This window comes from Bos javanicus, chromosome 8, assembly GCF_032452875.1.
Source record: "Bos javanicus breed banteng chromosome 8, ARS-OSU_banteng_1.0, whole genome shotgun sequence".
NCBI classification, from domain to species: Eukaryota; Metazoa; Chordata; class Mammalia; order Artiodactyla; family Bovidae; genus Bos; species Bos javanicus.
In genome coordinates, this window is record NC_083875.1 from 56,334,353 (window position 1) to 56,361,790 (window position 27,438).

The window sequence follows — 27,438 nt, forward strand, 5'->3', positions numbered from 1 at the left end:
CTTTGTTCTAAAACTATCTTTAACCAAAGCAGCTGGTCTGTTACACACAGAAAGAGTGCTTAACTTTCACAAAGCTTAGCATTCTCTTCTTATAGCCAAGTTCTCCTGTTCTCTAATGCCAGTCATTCCTAATTATCTTCAACTGTGTCACACTGTCTCCTGAGGTGCTCTCTGATATTTTAATACCAAAGACCTGTAGGCCAATTATTTAATCACACCCTGACCTAGTGATGTATTTCCTTTTTGTTCTGCCTAGGCAAGAAGTTTCCTGTTAAACTGAAGAGAAACACAAGTCCCTTTGTGATAGGTATGGGATAAAACATAGACAGGAGAAATTAATAATATAGTGGAGTGCATCTTTGGGTAGTAGGACGATCAGAACTCATAAAATTACTCTGAAGCATGGTAACTGCTGAGTATAGCAGAGTAGAGTGGGGGGGAGTGAATACTTATTGAAATACCTACCATGTGTCAGGCTTTGTGCTATGGTTTTCCTATGCTTTCTTATTTAAATCTCACAACAAAAATTAGGACGTGATTATTCTCCCTAACTCATAGATGAGAAAGCTAAAGTTCAAAGATATGAGAAACATTGATGCCAAATCATACAGGTAGTAGAGGACACAGCCAGTGTTTGAACCCAAATTTGAATCCAAAAGCTTTGTTTTTTCCCAGTGCATTATGAAACTATATATGGCATCCATCAACTATTTTATTGCATGATGCCTCAAAAGAGAGAGCCAAGACATCCTCACAATTGCTTTAAATGTAACGCTTGACCTCCATAAGTGACAACAATCAGTGAGGAAAACTGTTTATGGTCTGCAAACATCAGGTCAAGAAACAGTCTTGGCACTCAGATTGACAATCCCCATCCATACCATCAGAGATGAAAACCTGAGTCTCTCATTTTCCTGTTATAACCAAGGAAAAAGGGAAGCATTATGCTGGCTTTTCTCTGTGTTCAAAGGATGGGATCAGGTGCCTGATTGTCAAGATGCTGCATGTTGATGATCCACCCCTTACCTTCCACTAATTGGCTTCTGAGTGCTTTTCCGCCAAGACTTAATTAGAAACATCCTACCTGGTGCTTTAATAATGTGAAGATTTTACTTCATTGTTGTTAAGCCATTCTTTAAAAAAAGAGAGAGAGAGAAAGTTATTCAAAGTTTAGTTTCAATATGCTTGAATTTTAATCTCATATTTCTTAGCTGAAGCACATTTTTTCTTTTGGATCAGAAAGCACTCCTGGCTGCTATCAAGAGTAAGAAATACCGTCCTGAGACAGATGTCTGTTTCCTCTGCCAGGCTGGTGTGGAAGCCGACCCGTGTTTCTTCCCCCATCCGAATGCTGGGGAAGCAGCAAGGAGGTATCAAGCATTCTGCCTAAAACATGTTTTCTCACCCCAGTGCTCTTGCCACTTCCAACGTCTTTAAAAATAACAGCAAAATGGCTCTGGAAGTAGATGGCATTCATGTGAGGTAAGTCCCTAAGAATCATGCCTATCCTGAGAGTCAGGCAAGGACAAGCTTTGAGTCGGGTCAGACCTGGATTTGAATCTCACCCCTAATGGTTTATCAGCAGCTTTGTCTTGGGATAGTGATGGGTCAGGACCTTTCCTGGGATCCTGGAATTTTAATTAAGACTCATAAATGGAAGACAATGGGCTGTAAGTGCCTATAACCTTGTAAAGGGAGTCTAGACATTTCTTTGTAGACCTTATTAGGAAATGGTAAAACTAGTCTTTGAACTCTTGGTTCTTGGCCCTCATTGTCCAGCTCCAGTCTACATCACAGAAAGTTAGTTGGTGTGGTAAAGAAAAGGGGGGATTCTTTAAAGGGTATGAACAGGATTAGAAAATGCTAGGCAGATAGTTCTCCTCTGCTTCCTTCTTGGCCTCAAACCCTAGAAAATGATTGTTAGAGACAGGGGCCATCTGATGGAAAAGGAAATTGACATTTCATAATCTTGCTATTTGCTTGATGACCTAAATCAGAGGTCAGCAGACTTTTTCTATAAAGAGCCAAACAGTAAATACATCAGGCATTGTGGGCTTTTCAGTCCTGGATGCAGCTGTTCAGCTCTACTGTTGTGGCATGAAAGGAGTCCTGGGCAGTAGGTCAGTGTGGCTGAATTCCAACAAAACTTTCTCTTCAAAATTCTACTGGTCAGACTTGGCCTGTGGGTCACAGTTTGCCGATCCCTGACTTAGAGATTTACCTTTAGTTCTTTAGGTTGGATCACAAGTGAATTCCTAGAATAATTTTTGATGAGAAAATAAAGGCTAGGGTCTTCCATGATGACCTTGTCAAGAAAAATGGGGAAGGACTTTGAAATGGGCAAAAAAAAAAAAAAATAACTGGGTATTTTTAAATGGAAGTTAGACATTGCCTAGAACTCTCTTCTTGGTTATTTGAGTTACTTTATGACACTGTAAATTATAGAATATTGATAGTAATGGAAATTACTCCTGTTCATAGAGATGCGAGTGAATTTTATCTGAGGGAAATGCAATTGATTCCTCTTTTGTCTCCAAAGAAGCTAGTTTTATATAAACTAAGCAAATGCCTTATTTCATTCCAGTATTCCCAAGGTCCTAAATATATATCTGTACTTTGAATTCTCCTTTGAACAAGTTCTGACACCTTACTGGTTCCCTCATTAGTTATTAAGTTTGAGGTCATCTTTAATAAATGTCCATTTTATATTTGCACAGGAGTCACAATTCTGTCTTTTAACATCCAGGAAAGGAGAGTGTTAGAGAAAGTGTGTTGGGCACCTTTCATGTATCTGCAGAATTCTCTTGACCCCTCACCTCCTACTGACATCACTGCTGGTGTTTTGTACAGGTACAGTGAAATAGGGCCTGACCCCAAGCCCACACTGCATAGCCTCCCTTCCTGCCCTAGGGCCTCTCTGATATAACAGCTATGAATTCATTTACACTCAACTTGAAATTATAGGGTGGAAGAAAGCTGAGTGCCGAAGAATTGATGCTTTTGATCTGTGGTGTTGGAGAAGACTCCTGAGAGTCCCTTGGACTGCAAGGAGATCCAACCAGTCCATTCTGAAGGAGATCAGCCCTGGGATTTCTTTGGAAGGAATGATGCTAAAGCTGAAACTCCAGTACTTTGGCCACCTCATGCGAAGAGTTGACTCATTGGAAAAGACTCTGATGCTGGGAGGGACTGGGGGCCGGAGGAGAAGGGGACGACAGAGGATGAGATGGCTGGATGGCATCACTGACTCGATGGACATGAGTCTGAGTGAACTCCAGGAGTTGGTGATGGACAGGGAGGCCTGGCGTGCTGCGATTCACGGGCTCGCAAAGAGTTGGACACGACTGAGTGACTGAACTGAACTGAACTGAATACCAATGGGGCCACACTTAACCAATGGAGGAAGAAAAATGGTGGATAAATGCTTCCTACTTTCCTCAGTGCCTCCAATTCCCCAACCCTGAAGTGCATTTCTCACAGGTCTGCAGTCTGTCCTGACATGATCCCTATCCTTGTCCTGTGTGGCCAGCCAACTTGATAATGTATATGTGTATTGGCTTTGCCTCCTTCTGTTTCTCTCGTCTCCTGCTCTCTTGCTTCTTGGGATTATTACTCCCAAGTAAACTACCTGCAGGCAAAGCTCTATCTTGGACCCTACTTTTTGGGAAGTTAGGCTAAGACAGGGAGAGACCTGTACTTTAATGCTAGACAGGCATTCACGATGTTTTCTGGAGGCCATGTTGACCACGATGAACAGGATAGCAAGGAGTGAACTCTGCTGGAAGAAACCTGTCTGGGAGGAGAGTTTGCTGGGACGAGGTAGCCCTGACAGAAAGAGAACGGGAATTCAGGTGAAGTTAAAGAGGTTAGCCTGAAACTGCATTCCCTGTGCCAAGAAATGGTACAATGAGAGGTCTCTGAGGAGGACTTGGAGAAATGTACACTGAAGCCCATAAAACAGCCAAAATTTGATGACTGCTTTGCAGACGTTATTAGACATATCAAAGAGAACTGGGAAAAGCATCAACTGAGAAAAGGAGCATCTACTTTTTTACTACTCTTCCACCTACTGCCCTTGACCACAAAGGAGGTAAGGCAACCTGAGTTGATGAGGAAGGCTTTGAATTAAAGGGAGGAAAAGAAGAGACGGTGCCGCTTTCCCCTCTTCTCTGATAGTCTGTAAGATTGTGAGTTAGGATTAAAGGTGCAGGAGGGGAGAAGTTCTTATTTGGTTGAGAGACTAAAGTTTTGATTTCAACTGGATTTGACCTTAAGTTAGACCTTAGCGCCTTCTTAATACCTTTATTTTAATGCTGAAAAATGAGGGAAAGCTTTGGAATCTGTCAGTTATTGTCAAGGGCAGGTAAGGAAAAGCTGACAGTATGGAAGAGCTCTTTCCTGAATTTATCCCATTCAATGAATTAGTTAACTTTTCGGGTTTTATTTTCCTCATCTTCAGAATGGGGATACTAGATCCACCTTATAGGTTTTTTTGTAAAGATTCAGTGAAATGCTTGGTGTGGTGTATATTGACTGACTGACTGATTAACTGAAAGAGAGAATGACAGTACAGAACTCAAGACTCCACTGGACAAATATTTTCACTCATTGAGTGATCTCAGATCAGATATTGCCTCTTTCCAGTCAGCCTTTAAAAACTGTTGTAATGATCAGAGTGTCTTTTTCTCAGCTAATTAAGTAGGCAAATCTTTTATTATTATTATTATTATTATGGTTTAGATGATATTGCTGCCCAGCACTTTCCCTGTCATCTTTTTCTGATGCACCTCCTTGTAATTTTCCCTTTGTTACCTAAGAACATCAAGGCACATTCTTATCAAACTTAGCACCATAATTAATAAGGAGACATGGGACTGAGATGCACATGTTTGTTTGTTTTTTTTTTTTCCTCAACTGCTTTACCCTTAACAATTTAATTCTGGAAGCATATACATATACATCTTGTGACTTAAGATGTTATTTGTCCCTCATCAAAATGAAGGTGTCATTTTCAGGGTGAAATTACAGAATTGACAGAACTTAATCTTCCCGAGCACTGGAGAAGGAAATGGCAACCCACTCCAGTGTTCTTGCCTGGAGAATCCCAGGGACGGGAGAGCCTGGTGGGCTGCCGTCTACGGGGTCGCACAGAGTCGGACACAACTGAAGTGACTTAGCAGCAGCAGCAATCTTCCCGAGCAAGGCAGGAGTGCTTCCCTTCTTGCTCCTTGGTGCTTCTGACTTAGGCTTTGTTCTTGTTATTTTATCTTGCCGAAAAGTATGTGTACAAAGCATTTGTCTGGGGACTGTGACCGGCTCTGACAGTATTGTCCAAAAGCTCAGCCATCAATAAGAGTTTCTCTTATTGACTCCCGCCCCTCACGGTCTCCCCGCATTTTCTTAGTAAAAATTTCCCAAAGAAGAGAACAGTGATATGTGAAGAAGTATGAAAAATTCCTTCTATGGTACTGGTGATTATACCAACAGCCCATAAAATCTTTGCAGAGGAGCTGTAGGTATCCTGACCTCTGTCTAGGGCATAAAGGTCTCCTTAACACAAGCAGGAACATGTTTCCCACCAGAGTTGGTCCAAACATAAGTCTGTCTCCTCTGAGGAAGAGAGGTCTAGGGGACATCTGTTTCAGTGGTTTTGTGGCCGATCTCAAGCAGGGCTGGCCCTTTGTAAAATGTCTGAATCATAGAAGTTTGACACAGGTAAGATTTGGGCTACTATTTTAGCATTTTTTCCCCACTCCCAGCCCCACCCCCATTTCCATCTGCTCCAAGCTGCTCAAGGTACCTTGTACTGTTGGTTCTTAAGGTTCACCATACCCAGCAACACAGTAAATCTTCAGTGACTACTTGCTGAATGAATAGATGACACTGATGACTTTTATCCCTACCTGTTGCCGAAGGGCTTGTATTTCCCTGTAAAGTGGTTTCCAGTGTGTGGACCATAGAAGTCATGGAAGAGACGTGCTGCAGCACCCCTGTGCCCCCAGACATCCAAGTCCACCAGGATACCCAATTAAGCACATTCCCATGATCTTTATGCTACTGTTTTTCCATGTATATAAAGGAAATTGGGATTAATGCGTAATAATGTTTATAATCCTTACTGGACAGGGCTTAAAAATAAAGATGAAAAGGTGTAAATCTGTACTGATTGCTGTGACAGGATGTTGATAAGTAATTTTGTGAGAGAGCTTGGTGATAAAATAGTGTGCAAAGTGGGTTATCATTCCTGAAAGATCATACATAAAATACTGGATAGATAAATAGATTGGTATAAATCAGGATACAAATGAATTGTCTGACGAGTGCTCCTCATTTTTAGTTTATTTCTTCATTTTGGTGGAATATATCATCCAGTTGGTTTCTGGGAAAATGAGCACAGGGAGTTTACGGTTTTTTTTTAGATCATTCATTTTTTTCCTGTCATATTTTTATTTTAAAAGTTTGTTTTTTCTTCTTATGCTCCTTTTAAAAAATAGTGTTCTCTTCTTAGTCCATGGGTATGATTTTCCCTAATGTCTGGACATGTAAATTATAATTTTTAAAGTGTTTTTCTCTCTTATTTTTCTGCAATTTTTGTGTTGTTGTTGTTTTGATCTTAGACTTTTCTGTTTGTTTTTGGTGAACTGTAGTGATCATGTTTAAGAACAGACATTCAAGGTGAATGGAATCTCTAGGGTGTGATGGAGCCTTGCCAACTGGTGGCCTTTTGTTGGTGGCTTCTCTGACACCACCACTGGGTCATGTGAGTTTCTCTAGCTTCCTGCTAGTGTGGAACAGTTTAGGAGTCTGTCTGTCATCATTCTGAAAGGTAACCAGGAAGGGGACTGGAGGTCACTGTTTAGAATGTACATTTTCACTGTAATCGCCCACTTTTCAGCTTTCTGCATGACCCCAATGCTCAGCTATGCCTGGCCAGTAACTCCAGAGCTGCTTGTTTAAGTGCTCTTTGTTCTTTCCTGGGTAGAGAAGGTGAGAACTGAATGCCTACGGTAGAGCAGGCATGTAGGTTCTAACTACTGCCTACCCAGACTTCAACCATATAATGTCTTAAGATATAATTTGCAAACTGTATAAGAGATATATTTGACTTGTAAACATATATTTTGATATATTTTAAGTCTACTTAATATATTCAAAATAGAAATTTAATATGTTTAAATTATATTTGTAGCTATATTTAACTCAAAAAAAAAAATAATGCTTTGACTATAATGTTAATGTATGTTCTTTGCTGGAAATAGCTAGTTACTTACCCAGGCAATTAATTTATTTTTACAGTTGGTCATGCAGTTAGTTAAGTTGAACAGGTGATTATTTTTCATATACCCCTTTCTTTTTCTTTTTATCATCTTACATGGTATAATATACATGTTTTCTATAAAAAACTGATGCAGAAGTGAGGACACAGAAGTTGAATATTCCTTCACTGTCTCTCTCACTCCTCAATCATGCCTTACTTCCCAGAAGTAATCAGTTTTAAAAACTGGTGTCAATAGTCTGTACCGCCTTTGGGGCTATTATCTTAGACTTCTCCTTTTAATTAAGTTAATATTTACTATCATGCCTACTGGAGAATGAATGAAGAAATTCAGGATACCACTTCTCAAACGCATATAATTTACTTGAATAGTGGAGCAGGTTTGGTGGAAGGTAAAGAGCTGTGCCCTACGTGAATTCTGGTTCCTTTCAAGAGCTTTCAATTAATTATAAACAGGCCAATATCTCCCCAGGTTCCATGGCTAACTGAAGACTGACTATCATACAAATTGATTCTACAGATAACAACATTGGGTATCACTTTAAGAAAGATGGTTTTAAAGCGTTTCCTTGTATTCCATATGAGGAAAGAGATCCAACTGGGAGAATTAGAATGAAATAAAGAATCCGACCTGATGCCAGAATGAAAGCCTGTGTGCTGTGAGAGGCATTCAAATAATTTTTTAATGAACTGGTTCCTTTGACTTATTTTAAGATCTATATGTAGGGGGAAGTAAAAGCATGACAGGAATAAAATAGATGGAAAAAAATTAAACAAGATTCTGCCCCATTAGTTATGACTGACAAGGAAAAGATAATAGCCAAAGAGCAAATGGAGTTTGTTAGCAGAGAAAGATAATGATAATGGAACTTTCACAAATATATCAGAGAAGAATTAGATAAAAGTTTTTTAAAAGTTCAGTAATCAGTAGAGATATGTACAATATGAATGACTCAAATATGGTTGAGATATTGGTGTTTAAATCCTGTCACTACGAAAATAAGAAGTGAAGTTTAGAGCACTAATGACTAATGGAGAAAATTGCAAACATGGCTACTAAAAATGCAGATAAGTGACTATTTGTACTGAGAAATTTTCAACTTTATTTATCAGCACATGTAGTTGACATGCCTCCTCTTGGGTAATATGACAATCAGCTAATGTGCTTACCAAACCACTTATGATGCATAATTTTTATAAGATAATTGTGCTGATTTAACATGAACTAAATATTGAAATATATTGAAGTCTGGAGCTGCCAATTTTTTTTGTGTGTGTGTGAAAGTCCCTAACACGCTAAACAAGTCAGAGAACCCACAAATTGCTAAGAGGGGACAATCCAGTTTCAATATACTAAAATAGAGAAATGCCTACTAACTATTGCATATTGAAGAACAGGCTGTCAACCTGATTTTCAGAGTTATATCAGGAAGGCGAGGCTGCCATTAACCAAGTTATTACTTGGAGGGCTAAAGACACATCATCTGCCTTGCCAGGGCTGATCATCAGTGCTAAGTCTGGGTACCTCTCACCCCAAGGATGAGAAATGAGGGGGAAAAATAAGGAATGTGAAAAACGCTAAACATAACAGCAAGGAACACCTCCCTAAAGACACAGGGCCAATTTTCAAATAAGGAAAGAAGGGAAGCTGAAATAACAAATTATTTGAAAGCTCTGTGGTTTTATTCTTCAGACTGACCTCTCCTCCTGTTTAGCTCAGAAGGCCAGTAGTCACAAAAAGTTACCCATGATCCCTTTTCTAATGTGTATTTAAGCTAAGGAGATGTGCATACACTTGCGTTTTCATTTCCTCTTCACCTTTATTTTCAAAAGAAAGAATAAACCATGTTTATTGATCAAATCCTAGGAAATCCATCTGTGTAGTAGACTGGTCTACAGAGTGTATCTCCACACAAGTATCCATCGAGCAGTGGGAGGAAAATAGTAGAAATTCTATTTATCTATTTATTTACTATTAACATATTATCTAAAATTAGAAAGTTTACTAATTTTTAATTTATTGGTTGACATTTATTTTGGGGTGTTTCTCAAATGATTGGATATTGGTAGATAGTTGACTGCTCTCTGTAGCCTGTGAACTTTATAGTCTATATGGGCCTGTTACAGTAGTTTTACAGAGGATATTATCTTGTTTGCATTACAGTCTTTAGGCGGAAAGAGGACTTAAAAAAAAATCTGTCAGAGACACAGAGATAAAATATAATGATAGCAGTGATTAGGCATAGACAAGCATCTACAACATGGTAGTCCTGACATTTTACCCACCCCTAATATGAGTTCATATTTAGGCATCTAAGAGGCAAAAGCAATAGCAATCTAATTGTCATATTATTAGATATAAAGCTTGGAAGCTATTAAGAAAGCTTTTTTACATGTAAATTTACATCCACAACAAAGGGATTAGCTACTGATGGTGTGAAGTCATCATGGTTCACCAAATGTTTAAAAGTAGTTTTATTTCACTTTATCTCATCCTCTAAATTGTCTAAATCTGTTACATGTATAAATAAGTTGTCTATATTTTGGGAGTACTTGCCAAAATTTATTAATAGCGTACAAAATTTAAAATGCCTGGAGAACACTATGTGAGAATGTATTAAAAAGAGATGGTACAGAGATTCTCAAAGGGGGTGCTCTTTACTGTTGCCTTGTATGTCATATACATAAATTCCATGATACATACTTTGCAATAACTAAATGACTTTGCCTTTTTATGAATTCTTTTACAAGTTGGTCATGGCATTTTCCTGGTTCTTCTGTGGTGTGGAAATAAATGAAAACTAATCAAGTGAGAAAAACAAAGGGTATTTGTTTAGAGCTTGCTATATAGTAAGGGAGTTAATCACCATCGCTTGTGTTTGGCGGTGACTCAAATGCAGGCAGAGGAGTGGGAAAACTTTATCATGTAAAACAGGGAAGGTTTCAGGTATGCCCTACCTGGTGGTTGCTGGGATGGGGAAAGCTGGAGATGTGGTATCTAGAAGTAGGGATAACTAGAAGTAGGGAATCATATGACATGACTGGTTAGGAGCATGTTTTTGGCTTTCTCTGGTTGGTCCTAAGTTGTAAGCAAGGACAAAAATTAGGGAAACTGTCAGTTATTTATCAAGTCCTGGCGGTTTTGGACTGATTTTTACAGGTGTTATTGTCTTGCTTCCTGAATTGTTCCTAAAGATATTATAGATCTAACTTCCTGCAAGTATAACTTATAGCAGTCTGGTTTTCTGGACTGATTATTGTAGATAAAGGCTTGGCATTCTGGGCGGGTTTCTGAAGATTGTGGGTCAGAGTTCTGCTTTTGTTTATGGTCTGGTCATTGTGTATTTAGTCTTTTAATGGCTATTTAATTTTATGATGTTCCTTTTAGTATTTCTCTTTAAAAAGTCTCTTCTGGGGGATGTTGTGCTAATATTTTCTGTTTTGATAATTTATTGAAAAGTCTGCAAAATGTCTTTAAATAATTAGATAATCCCTCCTGTATGCCTCTTGAATGTTGCAAAATGAAGACAAATAGCTGAAATCACAGCTCTGGGTATTTCCAGGAATATATTATTCTTTCCAACCTTTGGGAAAGGTGAACTATGGCATTGAAAAAGGGAGAGACTATGTTCTAAAGTACCCCTGGGATCATTCTAAAAAATCTCTCTGTCTCTTTTTACATCCTTTGCTTTATTGAATTTTCTCAACACCCCCAAGAATTAAAAACATTACATTGAGAGATGCCCCTGGTGGTCCAGGGATTAAGAATCTGCCTTCTGATACAGGGGACTTGAGTTCCATCCCTGGTCAGGGAACTAAGATCCCACATGCCTCAGGGCAACTATGCCCCCAGGCTGCAACTAGAGAAAGCCTGTGCCAAGATGAAGACCCGGTGCAGCCAAAGTAATAAAAATAAATAAAACTTAGAAAGTAAACTTAATCATGATATAGTAAACAACAGCAAAACAATCCATCAAGAAGGACAAAAAGAAACTTAAGGCAAAACCAATATGAGATCTTGGGGCCAATGTGAGATTAGGATTTTGGAGGTTGGGTACTTAATATGCTATAGGTCAGGAGTATAGGGCAGAAGTTGGACTATAAAGAAAGCTGAGCACTGAAGAATTGATGCTTTTGAACTGTGGTGTTAGAGAAGACTCTTGAGAGTCCCTTGGACTGCAAGATCAAACCAGTCAATCCTAAAGGAAATCAACCCTGAATATTCATTGGAAAGACTGATGCTGAAGCTGAAACTCCAATACTTTGGCCACCTGATGCGAAGAACTGAGTCACTGGAAAAGACCCTGATGCTGAGAAAGATTGAAGGCGGGAGGGGAAGGGGACAACAGAGGATGAGGTGGTTGGATGGCATCACCGACTCAATGGACTTGAGTTTGAGCAGTCTCTGGGAGTTGGTGATGAACAGGAAGCCTGGCGTGCTGCAGTCCATGGAGTCACAAAGAGTCAGACATGGCTGAGCAGCTGAACTACTTAATATGTTGCCTCCCCCAAACTGCGAAAAAGAACTTTGGAGGTGATGGCTCCTTTGTCTCAAAAACAGCGGTGCCTGAACAACATATAGGTCAGGATATCCTGGTGGTTGTACTTCAGGAACGTCCCATGGTAAAGCTGTGGCATCTCATAGGATCACTAACCACCATTTGACTTCAAGATCATTGAAATCCCATTTATGCTTGATTCTTAAAAAGAACCCCTTCTTGATAATTCTAGAAACTCCTCTTTTCTTATACCATATATATACGAAGTAAAATAAGCATGCTAAAAAAATTCAGTATTAATATATTCCACTTAGAAGTTTCAGTTTAAACTGCAAAGTCATTCATTCCAAGAGGCAGAGTTCATCTCAGTTTCTTAAAGTTAAATGTATGAAATTCAGATAAAAGTTACATTTCTTTTTAAGAAAAAAAATTTTTAAACACCAGTTTTTAAAAGTCTATGCAACACTATATAAGCTAGTTTTTAAACAAGTGTTTATTAAATTTTATTAAATATGTTCAATGTGAGTAATCATAGAGAATCTGGAACAAATAGAACAATGAAAAAAGATAGAAAATTTACCTAGAGACTTAAGCCCAGAGAAAACTAGTGTTATCTGGATATAATTCTTTTCAATCTCATTTCTCTTAGGAAGAGATTTTCAAAATAACATCTATTTAATTTGAGTATGATGTCATTGTGTGAATTTTGTTTTGTTGACAGTTTAAATTCATTCACTCTTCCTCCCTTCTTTGTTCTGTAGGATTATTTCTAACTATTCTGAGTCATGTAAGAGGGAGGAATTCAGAAATACTGAATTTACTGTATTTGCTGTAGATTTGTTCATCAGCTGTGGATGGATCCTCCTCAACACTCTAAGGACCGTGGCCCTTCATAGAATGATGTCCTTAATCATCTTCTAGAGTGTGGTCAAGATTTATCAGTTGCCATCGATCCCTAGATCAGGAAAATCCCTTGGAGAAGGGAATGACTACCCACTCCAGTGTTCTTGCTTGGAGAATTCCATGGACAGAGGGGCCTGGTGGGCTACAGTCCATGGGATTGCAGAGTTGGATACGATTGAACAAGAACCACTAACTAATAATTATTGGAGAAAAGGGACCATTATTGTGGGCGAGATATTTCCTCACCAGCAGCTCTCCAAAAGCAAGGGTTTAGGTAGTGATTACTGAAGCCCTATAGAGGGAGAGTGGGGCAAAATGAGGTGGAATGATAGAACACATATTATACACCAGCCCAGATACTTTATTTAACACAAAAACCTTCAGTACCAAAGCACTAGGTAGGAAGACTGCATGGAAGGGAGAGATTCTGAAGATTCCAGAAGTGAATTTCATGGAAATTTTGAATATAAAAAAATTAATTATATTTGGTTACACTGGGTCATTGTTGCTGTGTGGACTTCCTCTAGCTGTGGCTAGTGGGGGCTGTTCTCCATTGTGGTGTGTGGGCTTCTCATTGCGGTGGCTTCTCTTATTGCAGAACATGGGCTCTATGGCACGTGGGCTCAGTAGCTGCAGCTTGTGGGCTCTAGAGCATGAGTGCAGTAGTTGTGGCACGTGGGCTTAGCTGCCTGCAGCATGTAGGATTCTAGTTCCCAGACAAATGATGGAACCCATGTCCCCTGCATTGGCAGGTGGATTCTTAACCACTGAATCACTAGGGAAGTCCCAGAAATTTTGATTTTTTTATTATGCACAGATCATAAAGGACTTACTGAGTTATGTTTGACCTAAGAGCTGATTAAAATGTCTAAATAAATTTGACATATAAGTCTTAATAGCAAAAGTCAAGTGTCCACTCCACACAGTTACTAACTAAACAGTCCACAGTTCCCTACACTTCCCTTCTCTGAGTTTGCCCTTCTCTCCTTCGTTTTCCACAATCCATAGCTTATTCCTTTAAAGTGCTCTCTTCCCAGCCCTCAGTGCTCCTTTCTCCCCACCTCTTGTGTTTCGCAGAATAAGATACCCCTCAATACAGAAATAGTGATGTTTAGATAATGGTGTGGTACTTTGTCAATTTTACAACCTCTGCCTGCCCAATGAATGTCAAAGATTCCCACTCTCTACTGGTATCTGCTACCTCTGCAAAGGGTTTGAGGGGTGGAGGAATGAAAAAGAACTTTTGACTCTGGACTGCAGTTAGAATTTTTTTAATTAATTAATTTGTTTTTAATTGGAGGATGATTGATTTACAATATTGTGTTGGCTTCCACCATGTATCAACATGAATCAACCATAGGTATACATATGTCCCCTCCTTCCTGAACCCTCCTTCCCACCTTCCACCCCACTCATCTAGTTTATCACTGAGCACCAAATTTGAGCTCCCTGTGTCATACAGTAAATTTCACTGGCTATCTAATTTTACGTATGACTGTATACACTTCAGTGGTACTCTCTCAATTCATCCCACCCTCTCCTTCCCCTACCCGTGTGTCCAGAAGTCTGTTTTCTGTCTGCATCTTCATTGTTGCCTGCAAATAGGTTTATCAGTACCATCCTTCTAGATTCCATATATATGAGCTAATATATATTTGTTTTTCTGACTTGCTTCACTCTGTGTACAGGTACTAGGTTCATCCACCTTGTTTGAACAGAGTCAAATGCATTCCATTTTATGGCTGAGTAATATTCCATTGTGTATATGTACGACAACTTCTTTATTCTGTTGATGGACATCTAGGTTGCTTCTATGTCCTAGCTATTGTGAATAGTACTGTGATGAAAAATGGTATGTGTGTGTCTTTTTTGCAGTTATAATTTATTTAATTTTCAAAATTTCTATTATGGTAATGGCAAATTTTCCTCCTTTTTCCCAGTATTTTTACCTTACTCAATGTGAACTGACAGTATTGAATTTGACATTATTACTACTGTAAGAGAGTGTTTGTAGTCTTCATGCTCTGGGTATTTGCAGAGCAGAGTTTTTGTATATGAATATACCCTAATCAGCTCTCATTTTACCAAGCCATAGAGGTTCTAGAATGCTGCTCTAGACTGGGTAATTATGCAAAAAGTTCCATGAGTAATTAGGATAAGTATCCCACAAGTATAATGTTCATCATAAATATTTTATACATTTAAAGAATGTAGTTAACATTTTTCTGGTTATACACCATTCCATCTCTGTTAAATAATGTGTTTAATGTTTTAAACCATAGCTAATATTTGTGGTCAACTAAATTATAATTATGAATCCTACTACCATGAACAACTTTGTATATAGTTTTCTGAATTTAAGATTGAGGTGGTATTCCAGAAGAAAAAGTTTTTTCTAAAAAGAAGTTCTCTCTACACATAGTCTTTTCATCATTTCCTTTTGTTGATTTTTTAAAAATCTACATAATTTTTGGTGTTTTGTAATTGAAAATAATCCAACTATTATTTCTTCTTTATGATACCAAAGAATAATATGTCCTTATTCCTACTATCTTTTCTATTTGTGTTACATTACAATTTGGTAGAACATGTTGGTGAAATTAAAATTTTTGTTTATTCAATTCAAAGTGCATTCTTTTAATTGAAAATTAGATAATATTGTATTTTAATAGTTGTTGTTCAGTTGCGTCTGACTCTTTGCAACCCCATGGACTGCAGGACTCCAGGCTTCTCTGTCCCTCACCATCTCCTGGAGTTTGCCCAAGTTCATGTACATTGCATCAGTGATGCTATCCAGCCATCTCATCCTGTGACTCCCTCTTCTCCTTCTGTCCTCAATCTTTCCCAGCATCAGGGACTTTTCCAATGAGTTGGCTGTTCATGTCAGGTGGCCAAAATATTGGAGCTTCAACATCAGTCCTTCCAACGAGTATTTAGGGTTGACTTCCCTTAAGATTGACTGGTTTGATCTCCTTGCTGTCCAAGGGACTCTCAGGTGTCTTCTCCAGCACCACAGTTCGAAGGCATCAATTCTTTGTTGTTCTGCCTTCTTTACGGTCCAGCTCTCATAACTGTATGTGACCACTGGGAAGAGCATAACCTTGACTATATGGAGCTTTGTTGGCAGAGAAATTTCTCTGCTTTTCAACCCAACCATCTAGGTTTGTCATCACTTTCCTGCAGTCACCATCTGCAGTGATTTTAGAGCTCACGAAGAGGAAATCTGTAACTGCTTCCACTTTTTCCCCTTCTGTTTGCCATGCAGAGATGGGGCTGGATGCCATGATCTCAGTTTTTTTTTTTTTTTACTATTTAGTTTTAACCTGGCTTTTTCACTCTCCTCCTTCACTCTCATCAAGGGGCTCTCTAATTCCTCTCTGCTTTCTGCCATTAGGGTGGTATCATCTGCATATCTGAAGTTGTTGATGTTTCTCCTGCCTATCTTGATTCCAGCTGGTAACTCATCTAGCCCCACATTTCTCGTGATGTGCTCAGTGTATTGGTTAAACAAACAGGGTGACAGCAGACAGCCCTGCCATACTCCTTTCCTAATCCTGAACCAATCAGTTGTTCCACACAGGGTTCTAACTGCTGCTTCTTGACCCACATATAGGTTTCTCAGGAAACAGGTAAGATGGTCTGGTATTCCCATCTCTTTGAGGGCTTTCCACAGTTTGTTATGATCCACACAGTCAAAGGCTTTAGTGTAGTTGATGAAACAAAGGTAGATATTTTTCTAGAATTCCCTTGCTTTCTCTATGAACCAGCAAATGTTGGGTATTTCAAGTTTAATAGTAAAATGCCTTAATTTGAATAAATAAACTGAATTATATGATTGCTTTGTTCAATACATTTTATGAAATGCTAACAAACTAATATGTGTTATATTAAATTTTTCCCAAAAAAGATAAGTGATTTCAAAATATAATGGGAAATTCCCTGGTGGTCCAGGAGTTGGGACTCCATGCTTTCATTGTGGAGTGCCTGGGTTTGATCCCTGCTCTGAGAACTAAGATCCTATGAGCCATGTGCCACAGTCAGAAAAACAAAACAAAAACCAAAATATGAACCAATTTGTGTAAAGATAAAGATTTTATTTCAAATTATCTATAAAATGAATTATTATCCTTACTTTAATTTTTTATACTGATAAACATTTCTAATAAAGATGCTTTGATCCCTATATGGTTTTTTAATTTGCTTAATTTTAAGTTAAATAATCTGTCAATTAGTTTTATTGAGATATACTTGATTAAAAACGTTGTGTCAGTCTCTGCTGTACAGCAGAGTGACTCAGTTATACAGCAAACATACTTCTTTTTAAATATTTTCCATTATGATTTGGGAGTGGGAGATGCAAACTATTATATTTAGAGTGGATAATTAGCTTAAGTTTTTAGAAATCTTATGAATAAATCTAGATCGGAAATTCATTGGGATAGTAAATCATTCTTAGGTTTTAATTTGACATCTCACCAAATATTCAATAATCATCTGTGTTGTATGGGATACAAAGGAATACAAGGTAAATGCATTTTTTTTGAAAGAATAATTTAAATGAAAAAATTCAGAATATTAAAAAAAGTTAAATACTTTATCTGAATGACAACTTAACTGTAGAATCGGACCATCTGACCACTCATTACATTTAGTCATAAGTAATATTCCATTTCTAAGAAGCTGTAGTTACATCTGGACAAGCTCAGTGTCTTTGGTTATACTTCTGGGACAGTCTATACATCTTACCTGGTTCTTAGGAGTTCCCTTTTGAACTAGGTAAATTTTGGTCTTCTGTAGAAACTTTCCAGGATTTTCCTATGACCTGGAAATGTACTTAAATGTAGCCTCTTACCTTGGGATCTTTAAATCTCAGGATTTTCTTTTCTTTCTTTCTTTTAAAAGATTTCTTCTAATATTTATTTATTTATTTTTGGTTGTTCTGGGTCTTCATTGCTACAAGATCTTTTCTCTAGTTGCAGTATACTAGCTTCTCACTGAGGTGCCTTCTCTTGTTGCAGAGCATGGGCTTTGGGACGTACAGGCTTCAGCAACTGCAGGACATTGGCTCAGTAGTTGTGGCAAGAGGCTTCAGATCGCAGGCTCAGTAGTTGTGGCACAAAGGCTTAGCTGCATGTGGGATCTTCCTGGACCAGGGATCAAACCCATGGCCCCTGCATTGCAAGGTGGATTCTTAACCATTGGACCACCAGAGAAGCCCTCTTCCTTCCTTCTTTCCTTTCTTTTTAAAGTTGTCCTGTAATCTATATCATTTTAGCATCCTGAAAGTATCAATAGCTACAGCCAGTGGATTCGCCAAGTTTGTTCTAATTAGTCCTGAGTCTAGGTGGTTCTTGGGATGGTTGTCCTGCATTTTATGTTATGGACGGAAACCGGGAGTTTGGGTTATCCTTGTACTGGGTGTCAGTAAGTTGTTCTTCCCCACTGTGTGGATGGTTGTGTTAAGCAACCCGAATTTAGCTTCCCTAGCCTTGCGTACCTTCTCTAAGCTACTGTGATCACCTCAGAAATAAGCTCTGAGGCACCACAGGGAAGTCCCATTGGTTCCTGCAAGGTCTAGTACTCTTTCTGAACTTCCTCCTCTCTGCTTTAGGTCTCTACACTACACAGATTTTGCTCCACATAACCCGTGGGGTAGATACTATTGTGCTCTCACATATGTCCTTGGATTGAAGTCCATAAATTGCCTTCATTTGTTTCCTGGCTCTCATGGTAATGATTTTCACTTTTCCTTTATCCCTTACGTTTCTTCAGTTAAACAGCCCTCTTTGCTAGATTTCAATCCAGTTCAAGAACCTGTCTCCAGTCCACCTGTGTATTGGGTTATTGGAAGCATAATATTCACAATAGATGTGTGAGGTGGGGATCTGTGGAGAATGAGATAGTTCTTTCACATTTTTTTAATTAGTGATATTTTTTTTCCTAACATAAAATACATACTGACTTGTGGAAAGTTTAAAAAATAAAAATCAGTTTAAAGAAAAAATAAAAAAAACTTGTGATCCTACCACCTGGGGATATACTTTGTTAGTATTTTGGTGCATTTACTACCTGAAATTTGTGTCTCTGTGTGTATGCTCAGTCATGTCCAAATCTTTCTGACCCTATGGACTGTAGCCCACCAGGCTCCTCTGCCCATGGAATGTTCCACGCAAGAATACTGGAGTGGGACTGGAAATTTTTAGGTATATCAATGACTGAATAAATTTGTAAAGAAGAAGTGGATTATACTCTACATTCAGACTTTATGCTACTTTGTTTCTTAATGTAGATAAATATTATGCCAACCTCATAAAAATCTTTAAAAATGCAAGTTTAAGTGATTGCATAGTATTTCAAAAGATGGGTGGCTTTCACCTTTTAATTTCTGCTTTTTTTTTTTTTCCTGGAAACCTTATTTTCGTCCTGATAAAACAGTGAGATTTGCTAGTATTATTTATTTCTTAAGATCATTACATTTTTCTCAAGTCAATATCTTATGTTTCTAACCATTATTTTTTTTAAGCAAAGAATTATGAACACTGGGGTTCTTAAATGCAATATAACTTTACCTTTATGAAAAGGCTCAGTATTTTTTACTTTCTTTTTTTAAGTGAAATAGCTTTGGGTATTATTCTTTTAAAGATTTGGAGTCTTATTAACTTCATAGAGTAACAACTAAATCTCCAAGTTCTTTAGGAATGGACTTCAAATGTTTGAGGAAGACTCACAAACCAGAATTTCAGTTTCACTTTCCTTTTCTAGGAAGAATAAAGATTGTACTTCTAAAAATGTCCCCAATGATTTTAGACCAATAAGCATCTCCTTTTATAAACTATTAGAAACTTCAGAAATAGAATTATTTTGTTTCATCTCTTTATTGCCACAATATCCAGCCCAAGTTCCACCACTATCTGGCTATCAGTTTTTGGACAAATGTTGAAGCTTTCTAATCCTCAGTTTCCTCATGATAATTGTACCATTCTCATTGGGTTATAGCAAGGGTTAAAAATATCCAGCACACTGTCTAGCCTGGATCATTAAATTTTAGGTATTATTTATACTGTTATTATGCTACTGGGGTAGATAGCATAACATGGTGGTTAATATGGTGGACTTTGAAGCTAACCTACCTAGGTTCAAACCTTGACTGCCACTTACTAGTTCTGTGGCCTTGGAGAATTACTTATTCTCTTTTGCCTCCGTTTTCTCATCTGTAAAAGGGATCTAATAATAGGATCTACCCATGGAGTTTTTATGAGGATTAAGTGTTCTAATATATATGAAAACTATTGAGAATGGTGTCTAGCAAGTGCTGTATGTGTGATTCTTTAAAACACACAAAATATTTGGTCCATATTTTAAGTATTAAGTGGATAAAGTAGTTACAGAACAAAGCCAAGTCATGTCACTTTTGTTTCCTTACCTGTGTTAATATTTCTTTTTCTTTGAAGTGTTCAGTAACCAGAAGAACTGCATGCTTTCAGTTTTTTGTTGGCTGAAGAGTGCTCAATTTGACCAGTCCCCAAGGAGGTACTTGCCAGACTGCTAGGATGGAAAGTTAATGATTCAGAATCATCAAAATCTGAGATGAGTCAAATGATGTCTATCTTACTGTCTTAGGTAGAGCCCAGCCAAGAACATGGGAAAAGTATTATGAGTAGGTAACCTTCTCTATATATGTTTATGGGACTATTGCCATCTTTTCTAGTACAGGAGAGTAGTTGTGGGTTAGAGAGACTGATTTACTTTTAGAGATTAAATGTCTTCAACTATCCCTGGGCAAAAAGGAGTTTGCAAAGAATTAAGAAAATATAAACACTGTTTTTCTATTTCTCTTAAAGTAGGACTCTTCACAAAGAGTGACCCAATAGACTAGAAGATTTTTCAAGCAAATTAAAATTATTTTCCACAAGGCACACGAGCATTTTGATTGCTTCCCTATGTTTTAGAACTCTTAAGAGTTCTTCAGATGAGGTCCAAAGTGCAGCAAAACATAATCATCCAACTTGGACGGCAGCCATGGAATGGGATGACTGAATAAATATTACCATCTAACATCATTCATCTCAGGCTTTAGTGGGAATAGAAGAGAGGTTGGGAGAGATTTCCTGCCAAAATCCAAGGTTAAACCCAACGAGAAGTTAGTATTCCCCTGAGGCCATTTTTTCTCGATTATGAGCCTTGGCTATGATTTCATTTCAATGATTATTTTTTTTTAAATGTATTTTGAGTAGGGGTAGGCAAAGCTGGTTTCAGACATCTGTAATTTGAAAATTCATCTAGCAGTGTGATGGTCAATTTGAACAGATATGAATATACTTTAGCTGTTGGCCTGTTCCTCAATATGCTTTTTTTTTTCTGCTGTCAAGTTAGAACTATTAAAAATTCCTTGCAATAGAGGCATTTGATTGTTTAAAGTGAGACTGTGGATACCTCCACCAGCCTTGACAGGGGATACAAACCTTAGTTTGGAAACTAATGTAAACCTTGCGACAATGAAGCAACTTAACAGACCTGAGTCAGGCATAAACAATGAAATGGTTTGAAAGGATCGGTCTCCCCGGAATGTCACGTTCCATGGAAGAATGCTTTCTCTATTTGATCTGTCACTAGAGCTCTCAAAATATGACACTCCTGAACATAATATACTTTGATGATAAACTAGATTAACTTTCCCAGTGCAAGTGGAAGGCCACCTGTTGCCAGAATGGCCATATTCCTCGTTGGCTGTCTTGTAGCTGTCATCACTTCAATGCAATCTGCAGCCGACATGCTAGAATATAATGAATATGTCAGAAGTTGGAGGTCAGCCATCGAAGTACATGAAAACTTGGCTTGCCTACAGTGTCAGCATGGAGGCCTCCCCTATCATCTTGTGCAAAGGATTTCTGCACCACTTGATTTGTTTGCACAGGGTTTGTTGCTGTTGGATGGGACGTATTTCTGAGAGGCTTTTTGACAGCCCATTCAAATATTTTCAGTGTGGAAAAAATAGGGCTTCTGGTTTCATGCTCTTCAAATAATAATAGATGGTGTGAAATGCCGAGGAGTACCCAGTGGTGGTGGGGGTCAGTTGTGGCTTTTTAGTGGAAATATCCACAGAGACTGTTAGAAGTGTTTTGATTGGAGTGGAGAGGATTGGTTGGAAAATCAGAGCCACTGAAGAGATCGTGGAGGTGCTCAGTTTCTACCTTCTCCTCCCTATTCCTCCCTACTAACCTATGTGATGTTAGGTCACTTGGGCTACAAACTCTTAGTATTGGGAAATATAAAGTGGTGCATCATATTTATTTATGTCAAATATTTATATATCATATACAGTATACTATTAATGAGTTTTCCAGGTTATGATATCATGGGCCAATATGAGATACTTATTTACCATGGAATATCTATTCTTCTTGAACAGTGATGTCTGTTTTTGCTAATGGCATCAAGAAGAAGTTTTCTGAAGTCTTGGTCATTATGATGAAAGATTCATTAGTAGTTCCATTGGCTGAAAATAAGAGAGCTTAAAATCAGTCTTAGCTATTGTTAAATGCTTTCTCTAAAACTTTGAAGGCCAAATGAAAAGGGAATTCTGTTCTTGGCTTTGGCTTGGGCAGAGTTTCTCAACCTTGACACTATTGACATTTTGGATTGGATTATTCTCTGTGGTGGGGACCATTCTGTGCATTGTAGGAGTTGAGCAGCATCCCTGGCCTTACCCACTAGATACCATAACACCTTCCCAGTCATGACAACAAAAAAATGTCTCCCAGTGTCCCCAGTTGCCAGACGTCCCCTGGAACCCACTTTGGGGGCAAAACTGCCCCTGATAGAGAACCACTGTGTTAGTTGCATGCTGGGTTTCTAGAAGTATTTTACGTTGCAGTATCCTAAAGGAGCAAATTGTATGCATAGAGCCATTCTTCTAACTTTACCTCCCCAGTTTTAACAACAGAATATCAACCGAAAAGGAGTGGGAGGTTTATAGCACTCTATACAATAATTCACATTCAACCATTCTTAAAGTATACGTTTGGTTAGCCACAGGCCTAAGATTATCTTCTATGGGTTTTGATAATAACAGCAGTGAAAGAAAGTGTTAGTCACTCAGTCATGTCCAACTCTTTGTGACCCAATGGACTTGTAGCCTGCCAGGCTCCTCTGTCTATAGGGATTCTCCAGGCAAGAATATTGGAGTGGGTTGCCATGCCCTTCTCCAGGGTATCTTTCCAACCCAGGGATCAAACTCAGGTCTCCTGCACTGCAGGCTGATTCTTTACCATCTGAGCTACGAGGAAGTTTAATAACAGCAGCAATAGCTCTAATTTATGCAGGGGTAATTGCAGTCCCACACCCTGTGCTAAATCACATGCTATTTCACTTGATCCTTGTAACACATGTAGACATTAACTAGGTTTTCATACTCTTATCAGATGAGCATGTGGAAGCTTGGAGCATTTAAATACTTTGCCTAAACTTGTACCCTTAGTAAGAAACAAGAGTTTGTGTTTAAATTCAAGGTGATCCCAGCTAGAACTTGTAAAATGAACTACCTACATAATTTCTTCCTTTGTAGACTGGGTTACGGCTGCTCCCAGGGATGGCACGGTCCACAGCTGATACTCAGCACATTTCTTTCCAGCATTTTCACATAATTTAGGTCTCAGTGAGTCACATCCTATAATCGTTTTATGAGAACAAACTGGCAAATGGCTAATTTAAAATTATCCCTGTCAAAAGAAGATAAGAAAATTACGTGTGGGTTTGATTAAAAAAAAAAAAACATTTTATATCTCTTCTAAAACACTTGTTAAATTTTATCGAGATGTGACCTTTTAAACTTAGACCTCTCATGTCTCAGCAAGCTGTACACTCTGTGGGAATTTGAATCCCCATTCAATATTTAATTTGTGTTAATTAACTCAGTGTTTAATTTTTTCTGTTTGTTTTTTTCATCTTTAACATTTTCTACATATGTTGACAAAGGGCAATATCTGACTACTACATCCCTTTTTTTTTTCTCTCCTACCCTGCTGGTAGAGGTTTAGAAATGAGTGAAGTTGTCAAAAGTCAGACAAATTGAACAGAACAAAGCAAAAACAAAAGCAGAGACACTTGTTAATCCACAGCCTGGGAAAAAACTGACACATTTGTCCTCATCTATTTTTTCTTAGTCCAGTGTCAGAGCTCCTTTATCCCTCTTCTTTATTTATATATTCTTTTAATCATCACTTTATCTTTACTTATTCAGTTACCATTCCCCAAATTGATGATATAATATAAAAAGAGCCTTTCCCCTTAGTTTTTTTTTTTTTTTAGTCAGTGCATTATACCATTTTTTTCATTAGCACTTAGCAGACAATGAGTAAATATTTACTGTCTTATGAAGGCCAGTAGACAAATGAGAGTAGAAAACAAAGAAACATAGAGATACAGGCCAAGTGTAGCCATATGGAAGATAACTACACTGCCACTGAATGATGGGCACAGGAAAGACAGTGAATTGCTGTTCCCATAGTTTCAGTCAGTTCAGTTTCTCAGTTGTGTCCGACTCTTTGCAACCCATGGACTGCAGCACAACAGGCCTCGCTGTCCATCACCAACTCCTAGAGCTTACTCAAACTCATGTCCATTGAGTCTGTGATGCCATCCAACCATCTCATACTCTGTTGTCCCCTTCTCCTCCTGACTTCAATCTTGCCCAGCATTAGGGTCTTTTCCAATGAGTCAGTTCTTCTTATCAGGTGGCCAAAGTACTGGAGTTTCAGCTTCATATCAGTCCTTCCAATGAATATTCAGGACTGATTTCCTTTAGGATGGACTGGTTGGCTCTCCTTGCAGTCCAAGGGACTGTCAAGAGTCTTCTCCAACACCACAGTTCAAAAGAATCAGTTCTTCGGCGCTCAGCTTTCTTTATAGTCCAACTCTCACATCCATACATGACTACTGGAAAAGCCATAGCTTCGACTAGACAGACCTTTGTTGGCAAAGTAATGTCTCTGCCTTTTAATATGCTGTCTAGGTTGGTCATAGCTTTTCTTCCAAGGAGCAAACATCTTTTAATTTCATGGCTTCAGTCACCATCTGCAGTGATTTTGGAGGCCCCTTCCCCCCCCCAAAATAAAGTCTGTCACTGTTTCCATTGTTTCCCCATCTATTTGCCATGAAATGATAGGACCAGATGCCATAATCTTTGTTTTTTGAATGTTGAGTTTTAAGCCAGCTTTTATATTCTCCTTTTACTTTCATCAAGAGTACTTTGGCTTTCTTTAGTTCTTTGCTTTCTGCCATAAGGGTGGTGTCATCTGCATATCTGAGGTTATTGATATTTCTTCTGGCAATCTTGATTCCAGCTTGTGCTTCATTCAACCCACCTTTTCGCATGATGTTAAATAAGCAGGGTGACAATATACAGCCTTGACATACTCCTTTCCCAATTTGGAACCAGTCTGTTGTTCCATGTCCAGTTCTAACTGTTGCTTCTGGACCTGCATACAGATTTCTCAGGCAGCAGGTCAGGTGGTCTGGTATTCCTATCTCTTTAAGAATTTTCCACAGTTGGTTGTGATTCATGCAGTCAAAGCTTTGGCATAGTCCATAAAGCAGAAGTAGCTGTTTTTCTGGAACTTTCTTGCTTTTTCAATGATCCAGCAGATGTTGGCAATTTAATCTCTGGTTCCTCTGCCTTTTCTAAATCCAGCTTGAACATCTGGAAGTTCACGGTTCACATACTGTTGAAGCCTGGCTTGGAGAATTTTGAGCATTACTTGGCTAACGTGTGAGATGAGTGCAATTGTGCAGTAGTTTGAACATTTTTTGGCATTGCCTTTCTTTGGGATTGGAATGAAGACTGACCTTTTTCAGTTCTGTGGCCACTGCTGAGATTTTCAAATTTGCTGGCATATTGAGTGCAGCACTTTAATAGCATCATCTTTTAGGATTTGAAATAGCTCAATTGGAATTCCATCACCTCCACTAGCTTTATTTGTAATGATGCTTCCTAAGGCCCACTTGACATCGCATTCCAGGTGTCTGGCTCTAGGTGAGTGATCACACCATCGTGGTTTTCTGGGTCATGAAGATCTTTTTTGTATAGTTCTTCTGTGTTCTCACCACCTCTTCTTAATATCTGCTGCTTCTGTTGGGTCCATACCATTTCTGTCCTTTATTGTGCCCATCTTTGCATGAAGTGTTCCCTTCTTTCTTGAGGAGATTTCTAGTCTTTCCCATTCTATTGTTTTCCTCTATTTCTTTGCATTGCTCACTGAGGAAGGCTTTCTTATCTCTCCTTGCTATTTTTTGGAACTCTGCATTCAAGTGGATATATTACCCTATTTTACTGATTGCTTTTGAAATACTCTTTATCATGGAGAAGTTTTAAACATATACAAAAGTAGAAAGCCTGGTAAATGAACCCCAATACACTTTCACTCATCCCCAAAAGTCACCAAACTATGGCCAGTCTTGTCACATACTGCATTAGTTATCTACTGGGCTTAAACAAATGATCCCAAATTTAGCAGTTTATAACAGCATACATTTATTATCTCAGAGTTTATGTGGAGTAGGTCTCCAGATGGGGCTTCTTTGAATCCTTATGAGAGGATCTCTCATAAGATTGTGGTCATCACGAATCTCACCTGAAGGGTCCACTTCCAAGCTTATTCAAGTGATTGGTAGGATTCAGTTGCAAGAGCTTTTGGTGGAAGGCCTCCATTTATTCCTTCCCAGGTGGACATCTCTGTAGAGCATCTCACAGCATGGAGCTTGCTTCATCAGGCTGCCCACAAGGACAAGAGCAAGAGAGTGAACAAGAAGGGAAATCATGGTCTTTTTTTATTTATTTATTTTTGGCTGCACTGGGTCCTCATTGCTGCACACTGGCTTTCTTTAGGCCAGCTGGGGCTCCTCTTTATTGTGGTGTGTGGGCTTCTCTTTGTAGTGGCTTGTCATGGAGCATGGGCTCTAGGGTGCTCAAGCATTAGTGGTTGTGGTGTCTGGGCTCAGTAGTTGTGGCACATGGACTTAGTTGCCCCGAGGCATATGGGATCCCCCCAGACCAGGGATCAAACCTGTGTCCCCTTCACTGGCAGGTGGATTCTTAACCAGTGGATCACCAGGGAAGTCCAACACAGTCTTTTGAACCTAATCATAAAAGAGATATCCCATCATCCTTGCTAAATTCTATTCTTAGTGGAAAAAAAAACACCAAGTCCAGCCCACACTCAAGGGGAAGGAATTACATAAGGGTGTAGTTACCAGAAGGTGGGGATTACTGGAGGCTGTTTCAGCAGTCTGCCCATCACACATATACACTTGCACTCCTTCTACACTCACAGAGTACTTTGAAGCAAATCCCAGATTTCATATCATCTCTTCTGTAATTGTTTCAACATGTATTCCTAAAAAGATAGGGGTTCTTTTGAAAAATACATAACCAAAGCACCATTATTACATCTAAAATTTAATGATAATCCTCTAATATTTTCAAATATCCAATCAGTGTTCAAATTTCCAATTATCTCATTAACTTGTGTGTGTGTGTTAATGGCTCATTCATGTCCAACTTTTTGCGACCCCATGGACTGTAGCCTACCAGCTCCTCTGTCCATGGGGATTCTCCAGGCAAGAATACTGAAGTGGGTTTCCATTTCCTTCTCCAGGGTACTTTCCCAACCCAAGGAATGAACCCAGGTCTCCTACATTGCAAGCAGGTTCTTTACGCTCTGAGATACTAGGGATATGGTAATCCATTAAGATAGATTGATATAT

The 27,438-nt window shown here is 38.6% G+C and overlaps 1 long non-coding RNA gene and 1 pseudogene across 1 annotated transcript; one reads left to right on the forward strand and one right to left on the reverse strand.

Annotated features, from left to right (window-relative positions):
• LOC133252734 (coiled-coil-helix-coiled-coil-helix domain-containing protein 2-like) overlaps positions 1–15,299 on the forward strand; it is a 28,466-nt pseudogene extending 13,167 nt beyond the window's left edge.
• A 4,723-nt stretch (positions 15,300–20,022) lies between these two features.
• On the reverse strand, positions 20,023–23,455 carry LOC133252735 (uncharacterized). The gene is made up of 3 exons (XR_009738068.1): positions 23,224–23,455; positions 22,061–22,174; positions 20,023–20,223 (listed from the first exon to the last, which is right to left on the reverse strand). It is a non-coding gene; the product is annotated as an uncharacterized LOC133252735 (long non-coding RNA).
• Positions 23,456–27,438: the final 3,983 nt, after the last annotated feature.